The following is a 14,017-nucleotide window of genomic DNA, read 5'->3' on the forward strand; positions in this document are numbered from 1 at the left end:
ATCCAGTTTGATATAAAACTTCATTCCCATATATGTTGTTCCAATGGTTAATAATTCATACTTCAGGTTGAAACGCTAAAATCCAGTACTCTCTGCTCCAGCAACATCCATGGTCCAGTAGGGCCATGGGTATTGCTGGACCAGAAAGCCCAGCTAGTATAGTGGGAATGGCCAGGGTCAGAAGTGTGGCCCTGGTCAGTGGCAGTGGAGCCAGTGGCTGGGAGCGCAGCTCAGGACCTCAGTGGGGAGTGCGGTCCCAGCCGGGGATGGGAGCCGGAGGGCTGACATGAATGGGAGTGCAGTCCTGGCTGGGGCTAGAGGCACCATGGCTGCAGGCAGGGCATGCAGCCGTGGCCAGGGCTGGTGTCCAGGCATGGGGCTGATGGCTAGGAGAGGAGCCTTGACGTCCCTTGATCTGGAAAACTCCCTGATTCAGGACCACAAGACTTCCAGACTAGGAAGGTCCAACCTATATTAAAAAAAAAAGTGCTTTATTGCTAGTCTGAATTCTGTCACTTCAGCTTCTAACCATTGGACCTTATTATGCCATTTTCCATAGGATTAAAAATCAACTTACTCTCAGAAATTTCTTCCACATTTATGATCACATCTCCTTTTAAGTTCCTCTTGGATAAATTAAATATATTGAGCTTCTTTAGTATGTCACAGTAAGGTATATTATTTTCCAGGCCTCAAATCATTCTGGTAGCAGTTTTTTGAAGACTTTCCAATTTGTCAAAACTCTGCCTTTAGTGTAGACATCAGAACTATACAAAGTATTCCGGCATCAGTCTAACAACTGCCAGCTACAAAGATAATACTGTCACCTTACTACTACTTGCTATTCCCTTCCCTACATATCCAAGGATCGTGTTTGTTCCCCTTATGCACAGCATCACCTAAGTAGCATTATCCTGCTGCAAAGCCATTGAATACCAGGATGCTGTGTCCCAATTTAACAACTATATTCTTTGGTCCTAGACGTATGATCTTGCATTTGTATTAAAACACATTCACAAGAAGCTGCCTTACCAAATGTTCCAGGTAATTCTATATAACTTACATCATCATTTACTAATCCAGCACTTTTTTCTCTTAGCTGAAAGCTGCACCAGCAACAATTTTGTATTTTCTTCCCATGCCTTGATAAAGGTATTGAATACTATTTGGCAAAGAACAGATTCGTGCTCACCTCCCCTTGAATGCACCAGACGATTCTGATGATTTCTCTATTTCAATTACTTTTTGAGCTCTATCGATTAACCAGTTTTTAATCCATTTAATATTAAACTAACTACCCAAATGGCATGTGTGACTAACTCATATGCCTTATAGATGGCTAAATATGTATAACAACATGGATATATAATAAATGTTATTGTAAAATTCAAAGTAGATTCTAATTAGAAAAGCGAAATCAGTTTTTACATGTAAGACAACAACCATGCACATTTCTAAGTGAGACATTCTGAAAAACATGGCATCACATAGGAAAACAATGATTCTCTTTAATAAAGATGTATTTTTTTCCAAGGTGAATGCTCACGTATTTTAGCTTTCCCACTGTCTCCAAAACTGATATATCTTTGATGTGAAGCAACAAGCTCTGGTCCTCTTCTGCAATCAGACTGAACAAATAACAAATATGAAGCATTTGAAGCAGTTCCACATGGGAAATGGTTAGCTAACTTGGATAAAATGGAGATTAATATGAGAATCAAAAGGAGGGCAATTGGGGGGACTGACTAAAGAGGAGATAACAATGGGTCATGCTGAAATGTGAATGGTCAGGGAGTAGGAGGGATATTAATGGAGTTCCTCAGGGACTGGTTATGGGACCAATCATTTACCATCTTCATTAATGACTCTAGCATAAAAAGTGAAAGTGTGTTACTTTACAATTTGCAGAAGACAGAAAAGAGGAATTGTCAACGTGGACCAGAAAATCACACAAGAAGATTTGAATGACCTTGAGCACTGGAGTAATAGAAATGGGATGAAATTTAATACTGCAAAGTGCCAGGTCATGCGCTTAGGGACTAACAACAAGAACTTTTGCTATAAATTGGAGAGGTAAGATTGAAGTAACAAAGGAAGAGAATGATGTGGGTTCGTTGGTCAATCACAAAATGTCCGTAAACTTCCAATGTGATGTGCCTTCTCCTTAGTGTATGCACAACATGGTTCAGGTGGCACATAACCCGGCTTCACAGCAAAATTTGGTCTGCTGGTCAGATCATTAGTTTCCCTGTTCTAGACTGAGAACTGATGAGGAGAGCAACATGAATACTCATCCGTGAAAAAGAATAATGTGATCATAGGATGATTCATGTGAGTTATTTCCTGCAGAGATATGGAAATGTTATTACTATTGCACAAGGCACCGGTGAGACCTCATCGGGAAGATTCTGTGCATTTCTGATCACCAATATTTAGGAAACATGACTTAAGACTAGAATAAGTGCAAAGATGGGTTCGTAGGATCATCATAAGATTGGAGACTCTATATTACAAGCGGAGATTTAAGCAGCTTGTCTTATTTAGCCTAACACCACAAGGCTGAAAAGGGCTGATATGATTTTGCTGTACATATAGTGGGATAAACACCAGGCAAAGAGAGGAGTTATTTCAGTTAGGGGCCCAAAGCTGATATAAAATCAAATGGATTTAAATTGACCATCAATAAGAATAACTTGAAATTTAGAAGAAGTTTTCTAATCATGAGAGGAGTGAACTTCTGGAATAATCTTTAAACATTATTTAAAGACAATGAGAGAAAAGGGGGCAAAAATACCTAACTTGATGACGACTGAGCTTGATATCTTTATGGGTGGGATGGCATGATGAGTGGCCCACCCACAACTGCTATTAGTAAGTATGTCCATTCACTGACAATTAGGGCTCTGAATGACTGTGGAGAATTCATTCCCGGGTGTCTGCATGGTGGGTCTTTGCCACATATTCTCAGTCTAGTTCATCACCATGTTTGGCGTTGGGAAGGAATTTTCCCCCTGGACAGATGAGCAGAGACTCTGGGGGCTTTTCTCTTTCCTTTACAGTGAGAGGTGCAAGACATTTTCTGGTTTGATCTAGAGTAAATAATTGATTCTCTGTAGCTTGACATTTGTAAATGAAAATTTGAGGACATCAGCAGTTCAGCTAGAAGTCATCAGCCTCCTTCATGGAGTGGGTGTGTATGGGTCTGTGGTAATGTGCAAGAGGTCAGACTAGAATGATCGTTCTTTTTCTTGCCTTAAAGATGGAGCATTAGTATCCATTAATATTTATCTTCTACTATATTATAAAAAACAAAATAACCACTGCAGGTTACCTCACATACATGAGCTAACGGAACATGATACCATATGTAATTACCACATTTTGTCTGTGTATACTGCATCAGTTTATCTCCTTATTAGCATTTCTCTGGAGAACTGACTGATGAATCCCTGTAGTCCAGTGACAGAGATTTTTAGACAACAGCTTCTACGATAATGGTATAGTGTTGCCAGCTAAGTACTAGTGTAATTGGTTCTGCCCATCAAAACTACTGTTTATGCTATTATTAAATAAACATAGTGTTTCTCAGCATGCACTTTTTTCTTAATAACTGAATAATGACACACAAATTAAATGCTACCACTAAGTAAGTCCATGCTACAGCTACAGATGCACTTTCATGAGACAAATGCCTTTCTATGGAAGAATACCAGCAACAGAAAATGGACTTGATCATAAAAGATAAATGAACTAAGGCCTAAACTAAGTGACCCCTTTTCTGCACTAAATTGCATTTACTTTGTTCTTAATTCAACTACAATCTTAAATAAACCCTGATAAATAATGATGAGTGATGACATTACTAAAATCTGGACTTTACTGCACTCATATTTCATAAATGAAATAATACTTTTCCCTTTGTCTGAACAGGTGCTTGATTTGCAAATACTTCTTTATTATATCAGACTACATAATTTCGGAAAACAAAACTTCAGACAATGGCACGAAATCTCTGAAAAACAAGGCATGGTAAATGCCACGAACTAAAATGAAAGATTGTTGTGGGGACATATAACCAACAAGACTGCCTTTATTCCTGCCATTCTATATGGATGGACTCTAAAAGAACAAAAAATAGAAACAGAACAAATATTAGTTGTACAAGAAAATCACAAGGAAAGAAAAGTCCTACTTAGTCCTAGTTAATTGGGTCACAGAAGTTGCATTTCAATTTAACCAATATCTCGGAGAAATCCTGTTCTCTACCCTATAGGAAGCCCACTTAAAAGGTATGGAATGCTATACCTGGAATTTTAAAAAAACAGTTGTGCCTATTTTCTGCAGATTAATAGAGTTATCCACTTTTTGATTCTCAATTAAGTTGTTCTGAGTCGTTGGGAAAATGCCATTTGCAAATGCCTAACTTGTTGCAGAGTACTATATAAACCTTCATCATTACAACTACTTTACTTTTTCTTATTTCTATTTCTGCAAGCATAACCTGCTATTACACCATTTAAATATTCGCTTTTCTCTTTGTCTCTGCGTGTAAACAAATTATTATGAATATTTCTTTAAGAATAATTTTAAAAGAAGACTATCCTTGTTGTAAAATCAAGCTCAAACTTTAGATTATAACTTCCTCTATATTTCACACCACAAAACTAAATAAATACAGTTTTAGAATAATTATTAAAATAATATTTTAAGAATATAAATTGCACCGTCTGAGGCTGAGAGATTAAGACTTTCCTTCATCTAAACTCCTAATTCTGTTTATCAAGTTTTGCAAAATAAATGCTTGCAAATCCTTTACATGCACATAAATCCTCTTGAAGTAAGTTGCTTCTTTTTCCAATTGTTTGGTAAAATGATTTTATTGTGCACTCTGATTAAATCTGCATTTAAATCATTCTTCTTTTATTAATTGTAATTGCCTTTCCATTCAGGTAAATAATTTCATTCACCATGGAAGGAAAGGCCAAAATTAAAAGTTGCATAAACTAATCAAAGCTATTAACATTTCGCTTCCCTACGACTAATGGACTCAACGTTATTTGTAACCTGTTAAATAAGTGCTGCATTGCCCTACAGACATAATAATTGAGAAAATTAAAATTAGTGCCTTCATGAATTCACTGGATGAAAGTCCCCATTCAGGAAAATTGAGATAGCATTTAAACCCATGATTAAGTCCCATGGAACATAAAGTGACCTTAACTTTAGACACATGCTTGCATCTTGACTATAAAGATGGTTTTTATACACAGGCTGAAGTGTCTTCCTGAATCAACCCCCAAATCCTGTAATTTTTATTCAGACAAATCCTCACTGAAAGGAAAAGGAAAAACTGTAGTATTTGATCCACCATTATTTTGGAGAGACCTTATACCGAGGAACTGCAGTTTAATTGCACATGCCGGCACATATTTCACCAGATCCTATCCTGCTAATTCAGACGTGTTCTGTGAAGTGAGCTAAAAACCTCAGGCTATGCTGTTAATCCAGCTGGATAACAGACCTCTTGCTATGCAGCAATGGAAGTGGTAGTAATAAAACTTCTATAAATTCCTATGTGTCATTACAGAACAGAGGTGACTTTACCAGGCAAAAGGTAGATAAATATGTTAGAGAGTACTCTGAAAGAAAATGTTCCTAGTAAGAGAACATGAAGAGTGGTTTAATTATTTGTCAGCCACTGCAGTGTAGCAGAATGGGAAGGGTATTGTAGTATAGTTAACTGCATTAACTGTAACAGAGTCATTGCATAAGCCATCATTTCATAGGGCTTCTGAACTGGCTATTTCTAACTGGTATGAAACATATATGAATGGCAGAGTCAGTAGGACCAGAACGAGGGCATTGCTTCAGCAATGGCTGATGTTAAAATATGCATCAAGGATCATATTGTGCCATTGATTTAACCAGAACTTCCAGAGGTGAGTGACCCAATATGGCAAGGAGGACACAACAATTAGATACACCGTAACCTCCAGCTACCCAGCAAAATGTTATGTTCTTCTATTGTCCTAAAAAGATTAGTTTTGCATAGCCAGCATTTTGATCAAATGTCCCATGGTCCAAGCTCTGCAGGAAAAATTTTCTACCAAACATATGCAGCACAGCTGGCACTTTGAATGAAAACTAAAAATAGCCAACTTCCTATAGTGCTGTTTGATAAGTAGTTGTTCATGTTCAGCAAACACAGGAAGTACTTTCAGAAGCTGTCAATAAAGTAGTATATGGTTAATTAGCACTTATAACATTTTTGAGCAGGTCTCAAAGCAGTTTACAAAGCTGAGTAAGCTTTATGGTAAGGACCAGCTAGGACAGTAACATTACTGAAGTCAGCAGAGTATTCAAAAACATCATAAGGAACTTTAAATGCATAAGCTTGTGTGCTCAAGAGGCTTCTAATACATGACAACTTCTAGAGTTGATTGGCATTGCTCTTATAAGCAGCCCCATTGGGGGGAAATAATATATCACGAGTCAATTTCAAACATTCTGTGTAAGCTGACAGCAGGTTAATGTTTTTTAACCAAAAAATAAAAAAACCTTTACAGGTCACAAAAGCCATTTAGAGAGAAATTATATAGAGTAGAAACTAATAAGTACTTTATTGTCTATATCGGGAGGTGGAGGCAGGAGAGCAAGCATTTGACTTTTGGCATCAAAGACTAGCAGATTTTAAGAGGGTAAGAGATTAAATTTATACTCACTGTTATCAAGCAGTGTGTTACAAAAATAACCATGGTTAAATAGAGGTGTGAAATATGTTTGTGTTACTGTGCATCTTTTGTTGGCCTTTTCAAATAGGCATATGATGCCTGAGTCACAAACACATTTAAACATGGCTATTTTCATTGTGTGAACAGTACCCTGAGCTCCTAAATCATGGCGCCTAGGTAGTTTAGCTTAGGCTACATCAACACTACAGGGTTTTTGCGCAAGAACCCACAGAGTGTCCACACCCCTAGCGTGTTCTTGCACAAAAAAATGTATAGTTTATCAACAGAACAGAGGGCTTTCTGCGGTATAGGTATTCCTCTTTCTACGACGAATAACTGCTTTTTGTGCAAGAGCTCTTGTGCAAAAAGGTGTGTGTGGATGGGCAGCAGGAGGTTTTGCGCAAGAATTGGCCTCCAGCAAAAAAAACAGGTGGCTTCTTGGCCACTCAGTCCAAGTTAATCAGAACTCTGTAGTTCCTGTCTGCTTCCCCCCATGCCCTTAAAGCTGCAGGCACCCTGGACCAGCCTTGTGGCAGGAAGTCTGCAGAGAGCACATGGCTCTGCTTCAGCCACAATGGCCGACCAGCAAGCTCCCCGAGACACCCGCCCCCCCCCCCCCGGCTCTTCCAGGGAGCAGGCCCCGGGGGACAAAAAGGCATGCCCTGACCTGGAGTGGCCCAGAGATTACAACCCTCCTCAAAGGAGGGCAAAGGTGAAGGAGCTCTGTCAGGGGAACGTGAGGGCCACAGAGCACAGTGCATGCTCTGGGCAGGACTCCACACCTGCCCCTGCTATCAGGAACTCCACCACATCTTTGGGGGTGGGGAAACCTCTTCCCTCCCCATCGTGGTAGATGCTAGCCTGGACACCCTGGTAGTCGTCCACCCGGAGGTTGTTCCCAAGGAGGAGCCAGACATCCAGATCCAGCCTCAGCCAGAGAAGGAGGAGCAGCAGGAGCCAGGAACCGTCACTCTGTCCCTCAAGCCAGTCTCCGGCACACAGGATATCTCCCAGGCCTCCTCGGAAGCCTGGGGGCGGGAAGGGTGAATCTTCAGGTGAGTTGGCACAAACACAGGGTGCAGGAGGCGAGCGTACAGGGAGCAGGGGGCACAATGTAGCTTGGGCTGCTCAGCCAGCATATGGTGCTGCAGTCTGTGCACATGCAACCACATGCAGTGGGATGATGCGGCACGTGGGCACAATAGGCAGCCCCTGAATATGGCCAGGATCCTGCTGCCAGCCTAATGTGTGGGCATATATGTCCTGCTCCTAGTGGGGAAGGGGACACACCCAGTTGCAAGCAGACTAGCTGAAAGGGTGCAGGCAAAACCCCACATACACCCCAGAGTGCTGCACACAGCACACGGGCATGCCACTCCCACAAACAGCACCGCAAGACACAGCTGTGTGTGCAGACCCCAGGGAGGGGCAGGCTGCTCACGGCTCCTCTGCCACCCATGAGGGGATCCCACTGTGGCCAGACACTTCCCTTGCCTGCCTGGCCGTGGTGTGTGTGTGGGGAGAGAAGGGGGCATCACGGTCCTCTGGCCAAATCAAGGCCCCTATGACACAGGGCGTGCTGTGCAGGCCACACATGGCCTTGCACATGGGACATCCCCCTCACTCTCAGTCCACTCCCTACAGTCCCCAGTCCCCTCTCTCCCAAGGATCCCCCTTATCCAACACCCTTTCCTTCACCCCATTCAGGGACTGCAGCCCGCGAACTCCTTACCTGCATAAGCAGGGCCCCGACAATGGACTTCCCCACCCCAAACTGGTTGGCCACCAACCAGTAGCTGTCTGGGGTTGCCATCTTCCAAATGGCAATTGCGACACACTTCTTCAGGGGGTAGCAGGCCACAGGTGGGTGTCGCATCTCTGAAGGACGGGTGTGAGCCAGGCACACAGCTCAAGGAAGGGGGCCTTGTGCATTCTAAAGTTGTGCAGCCACTGCTGGTCATCCCACCGCTCCACGACTAGCTGGTCCCACCAGTTTGAACTGATCTTCAGCCTCCAGAACCTGCTGTGTATGGCGGGGTGCTGCAGCCAGAGTGGAGCATCTGCAGCTATGCAAAGGGTGATGAGGAGGAGTTCCGAGTCCACATCCATCATGAACATGAAGGCAGCTGGAAGCAAATGCTGCAGGAACTGCAGCATGGCTGTTACGAGTACATAGCTTTATTTGGGTATTACACCGGATTATTACAGGTTTGTCCCACCCAGGTTGCTCCGGGTTATCCTCCCGGTCTGGGCCTATCCATAAAGTAGTCTCGCTCCATAAGGTCTCCGCTTCCGGCTGCGTGACTACAAGTGTAGCCAGGTGGCAGAGAGGGGGGCCCAAGCCCCCCCACGCTCCCAGACCCCGGCCCAGGGCCCTAATGCTAGGAGTAAAACTCCCAGCGGTAGCAGGTGGGGGTTTTCCCCTAAACTCGCCTGTTCACAGGTTCCACAACCCAACCCTGGGCCACTTTCAACTCTGCCTCCAGCGTGCCCTCTGGCCATCTCCCCAGAGGAACCTCCTCCCACTCCCCTTCACCCCAGCTCCCATTGTCTGTGCTCCCCCTACCATTTTTATGCACACCGCCTTCCCCTCCTCCGCGTGTGACGTCTCCTGCCCTGGTTGCCTCACCGGCTCCCATGCCTCGCCCCCTCCCATTGCACGGATGACATCAGGCGATGCCGCGCGGTACCGCCCCGGGAGTATCCGGTGGTGCTTGGCTCGCCGCCGCTTGCGGCGGGTCCGTGCTTCCCCCGCCCGCGTCTAGAGTCCCTTGCTGGGGATAATGACGGGGTTGCCTTACCCCGTCACAATGGCCATGTGGGGCCGTCGTCTGCCCAGGGGCAGCTCCAGCTCCATGGCATGCAACAGGAAAAAGCTGTGGCATCCCCAAAAAGAACAGGGCAAACACAGCAGGCACTACTGATGCTTTGCTGTCTCTCAACAGAGGTCCACAAGCGGGCAGTAGAAACAGAGAAACGGCTGTCCGGGGGGTCCCTTTAAACACAGCCTCAGTGACTGAGCTGAAATGAAATTTGGTCTGAAATCTTTCTCCTCTGAAGTGGAACATATATCTGTATTTAGATACAGGACTAGGATAAAATTTTCAAAAGTGCTTACGTGACAAAGGAACCCGAGTCAAAATATTCTGCTCTTTGCAGTAATCACTATCCACAGTTGGTGAGCTGTCTTTTTCTCCTACAAATTTGCAGCAACATTGCAAGAGGGATGCTAATTGCTCCCTACAGTCACTAAACATTATTATTATGTAGGGATGTGTGTGAGGTGGATAAATGAAATTCTTGGGGAAGAATTCAACCTGTCTCACACTAAGTGTTTATGCTTTCCAAATTCAAGTGAATTTAGTGTCTGTGAGATTTGACAGGTTGATGGCTCTATGAACAGAACTGTCTATCCACTGACAGACCATAAGAGAGGATATGTCTACACAGCAGAGTTATTTTGGAATAACGTCCCTTATTCCGAAATAACGTTATGTGCTATCTACTCAAGAAGCCTGTTATTTCAAAATAAATTTGAAATAATGGGCTTCTTACTCCAACTTCCTGTAAACCTCATGGTACAAGGATTAAGGAAGTCAGCGGACAGGCAATTTATTTTGAAATAAATGCTATGTAGACAGTGCCAAATTTCAAAATAAGCTATGCAATTTGTGTAACTCAAATTGTGTAGCTTATTTCGAGGTGTGTGTTACTGTGTAGACATATCCAGAGACAATGACGAGGACTGGTGTTGTTTCATATATGTATTAAGGAGCTAGAGAAGGGATGGTGATATGGCACCATTAATTTGGTTAATCAAGACCTTGAGAACCATGAGGAATTTCAAAGAGATTTTTAAAAGTGTGATGAATGGGCAATATGATGGCAGATGAAGTTCAGTGTCAGCAAGTACAAAGTAATGCATGTTAGAAGAAATACATTGAAATATTCAAATAGTTTGCTAGATTCTAAATTAACTAAACATACAATAGGGAAAACCCACAGGCAGGTTTTCTTACAGACCTTTCAATTCAGTTTAATTTGAAGTGTTAGTAAAAAAAAAAAGGAAACTATGATATTGAGATGCATAAGGAATGAAACAGAAGATAACACCAAAAATGTTAGAATATCATTATGTGTGTGAATATATGAGGCAACTTCATGTGGCATATTGTGCTCACTTCTGGTCACACCAGCTCTAAAAGGGCAGTAGAAATAGAAAGAGTCTAGAGTCAGGAACTGAAAATGATTTGGCAGCATGGAAAGGAGAATCTCCAAATGCTGGCAGCATTAGAAGAGGGGACATGATAGAGGTTAAAAGCAAAGAATGGTATAGACAGGGTGAATCCAATGTTCTATATTTAATAATACAAGAAAATGGACACAGTCAATTTAAAGAACAACTGCTTTTAAATTGCTAAAAGGAATTATATGGTGCACAATCCCAGCTAGTTGTATAGTCAGTAGAACTCATTGCTACCAGGTAGCATTAAGGCCAAGAGCTTAGCAGAAATGTAGTGATTCTCAAATGCTATTGGTTCGTATGCCCCCTTCTAAATGTCTTTGGGTATGTCTACACTACCCCGCTAGTTCAAACTAGGAGGGTAATGTAGGCATACCGCACTTGCAAATGAAGCCCGGGATTTGAATTTCCCGGGCTTCATTTGCATAAGCGGGGAGCTGTCATTTTTAAAACCCCGCTGGTTCGAACCCCGTGCAGCGCGGCTACACGGGACTTGAACTAGGTAGTTCGAACTAGGATTCCTATTCCGAACTACCTAGTTCGAGCCCCGTGTAGCCGCGCTGCACGGGGTTCGAACCAGCGGGGTTTTAAAAATGGCGGCTCCCCGCTTATGCAAATGAAGCCCGGGAAATTCAAATCCCGGGCTTCATTTGCAAGTGCGGTATGCCTACATTACCCAGTTAGTTCGAACTAGCGGGGTAGTGTAGACATACCCTTTGTGAAGTAAATGCATGAACTATCCAGCTCATTTGGCACCAGTGGCAAAAGCACTCTAGCTTGGGTACCCATGAATATGCCCAATGACAGGAATCCAGTTCCATTGGGCAGGATGGTCAGTTAATAATCTATCCTGAATGCACAGGGGCAATGTGTAATTGCCTAGCACCAGGAGCAAAACAGGGACCATGTGATGACTCTTTGAGCCCTGATTCCCTCCTTGATGTAGGATGGAAGGACACTGCGCATCCTAACTACGCACAAGCTTTTCTGCAGCAGCCAGAATACTAGAATGAGCTGAGCCCTGCCCCAGCCCACACACTCTTGGACCAGATGCTCAGGTGGGAAGCAGAGGCCCCCTTGGATATGATGGCAGCCACCTTTCCTTCATAATATGGGTAGTTCAAACAGAGGAGTAAAGGGGTAACTTATACCCTCTGATTCTTCTGAGTGGGCAGAGACCAGGGTTCTTAATTTGTCCCATGGCTATTAGAGAAGGTAAAAGGGTGATTTTGGGAGGAGGGGAGGAGCTGAAAAGCTATAAATCTTGATGCTTCCAGACATACATCAGCCATTAACTAGGCTCTTGTAGGCATGCCGCCATAGATCTGTACATAAGGGAGCATCTGATACTGGGACAGGGTACTGGGCTTAGTGTGTCATGGAAAAAGGTAAACCTCCCAATTGACTCAGGTTTAGCAGAAGCAACTTTATTCTGAGAAACTAGCACCTGGTGGGGAAGGAGCCAGGTGGCCACTGCATTGAGCAGACATTGACTAGCACTTGCTGAGTTCTTATACAGCGGGCATGGGAGAGCTGTGGTGGGCAAGGACCAACAGAAGGCAACTCCAAACATGCATGAGTTTCTTACCTGATGGACCATTGGTGTGATGTTGTATGGTCCTGTGTGGCAGCTCACCCTTGTCTCATGTTGTCTCATCAATATGTTTCAGTGATACATTGAAAAACCAACCAGAAGGGGTGAAGAACAACTGTGTATTGCATCCGAGGCCTTGTTATTGATGGCGTATTAGTTAGTAGAGTAGAATCACCAGGTGATTTTACACAGGCCATGTAAGAGCTCTCACTTGTTAATGCCTTTATGTTAATATGAATTTACTGAGAGTCCATTTATTAATAGTCAGTCAAAACACACACACACACACACACACACACAAAGATTTACTAATAAAATATGTTTGAGGTCAGAGTGGCAGAAATCATCCCTGAGGCAGAAAAGCATCACAGAGCTGTTCTGGAAAGAATGTAAAAAGTACCATAGTTAAGCATTCAGAAGCATTGTTTCAGCCATAGGCAGATCGCTTTAATTGTAAGTGGGAAGACAGAGCACATCTGAGATGGGATATAACCTCTTACTTTCCACAGTTTGTGCTACAAAGGCACAGTTGCAATGGAATGGAAAAGACCTGAACATGCAGATGTGTAGTTCTGGTAATCCTTCAGCGATACAACTTTAATGCACTCCATAATATTTAGCAGTTCAGAAATAAAGAACCAAACTGTACAGTTACCAATCACCCTATGGACTTGAAACCAAAACATGCAGAGAGGCATGGGGACTAAGCTAGCCTAGAAGACACCACAAATAGACTAGAAGTGACCAAAGAGACATGGCGAGAAAAGCAGCTTTTAATGTTTATCATTTATTGATAGTTTTTCCTATATCACCATAGAAATAGAGTGGAATTATTATCCCTTGAGTCCTATTTCAGGTCCTTACCTCAGATCCTGTCAGTTGCGCTGCTTGTATTATTCACCTCCATTCTGTTCAAGCCCTATCTGCAGGACCTGTTCATATTTTTAAAAAAGCTGATTATTATTTGTCTTCCCACTTCTTTAGAAAATTCAAAAATAAGAGGGAGTAACATCAGTGACAGCTGGGAAGTGGTGAAGGAGATTGTTGAGGGCAGTGGTCAGCGGGTGGGAGATTCACTGGGAAGTGAGAGGAGGCACACCAGAGCAGTGGAAATATAGGCAGCAAAGAAAGGTAGAAGGAGCATGATGTTGGAACAGGAAAAGAGGGAAGCAAGAATTGTGAGAGACTGACAATGTCCTCCAAAAATAGACATACACTTCATTGACATAAGGCAGTGGTTCTTGAACTTTTTGGCCCACGGCCCAGCTGGCTCCATGCAAACCTTTCTGTGGACCAACAGTTACTAATGGAACCTCACCGTTAATTACATAATTATGCCCGAGCCATTTTGCTAGTGCTGCAGCTAGGGAGAACAGTATAATTTAACCAATAAGAATGGGAAATATTAAATTATTAAACACATGAAGGTTACGTCTACACTGGCGGGTT

Source organism: Pelodiscus sinensis, chromosome 1 (genome assembly GCF_049634645.1).
Source record: "Pelodiscus sinensis isolate JC-2024 chromosome 1, ASM4963464v1, whole genome shotgun sequence".
Taxonomy (NCBI): domain Eukaryota; kingdom Metazoa; phylum Chordata; order Testudines; family Trionychidae; genus Pelodiscus; species Pelodiscus sinensis.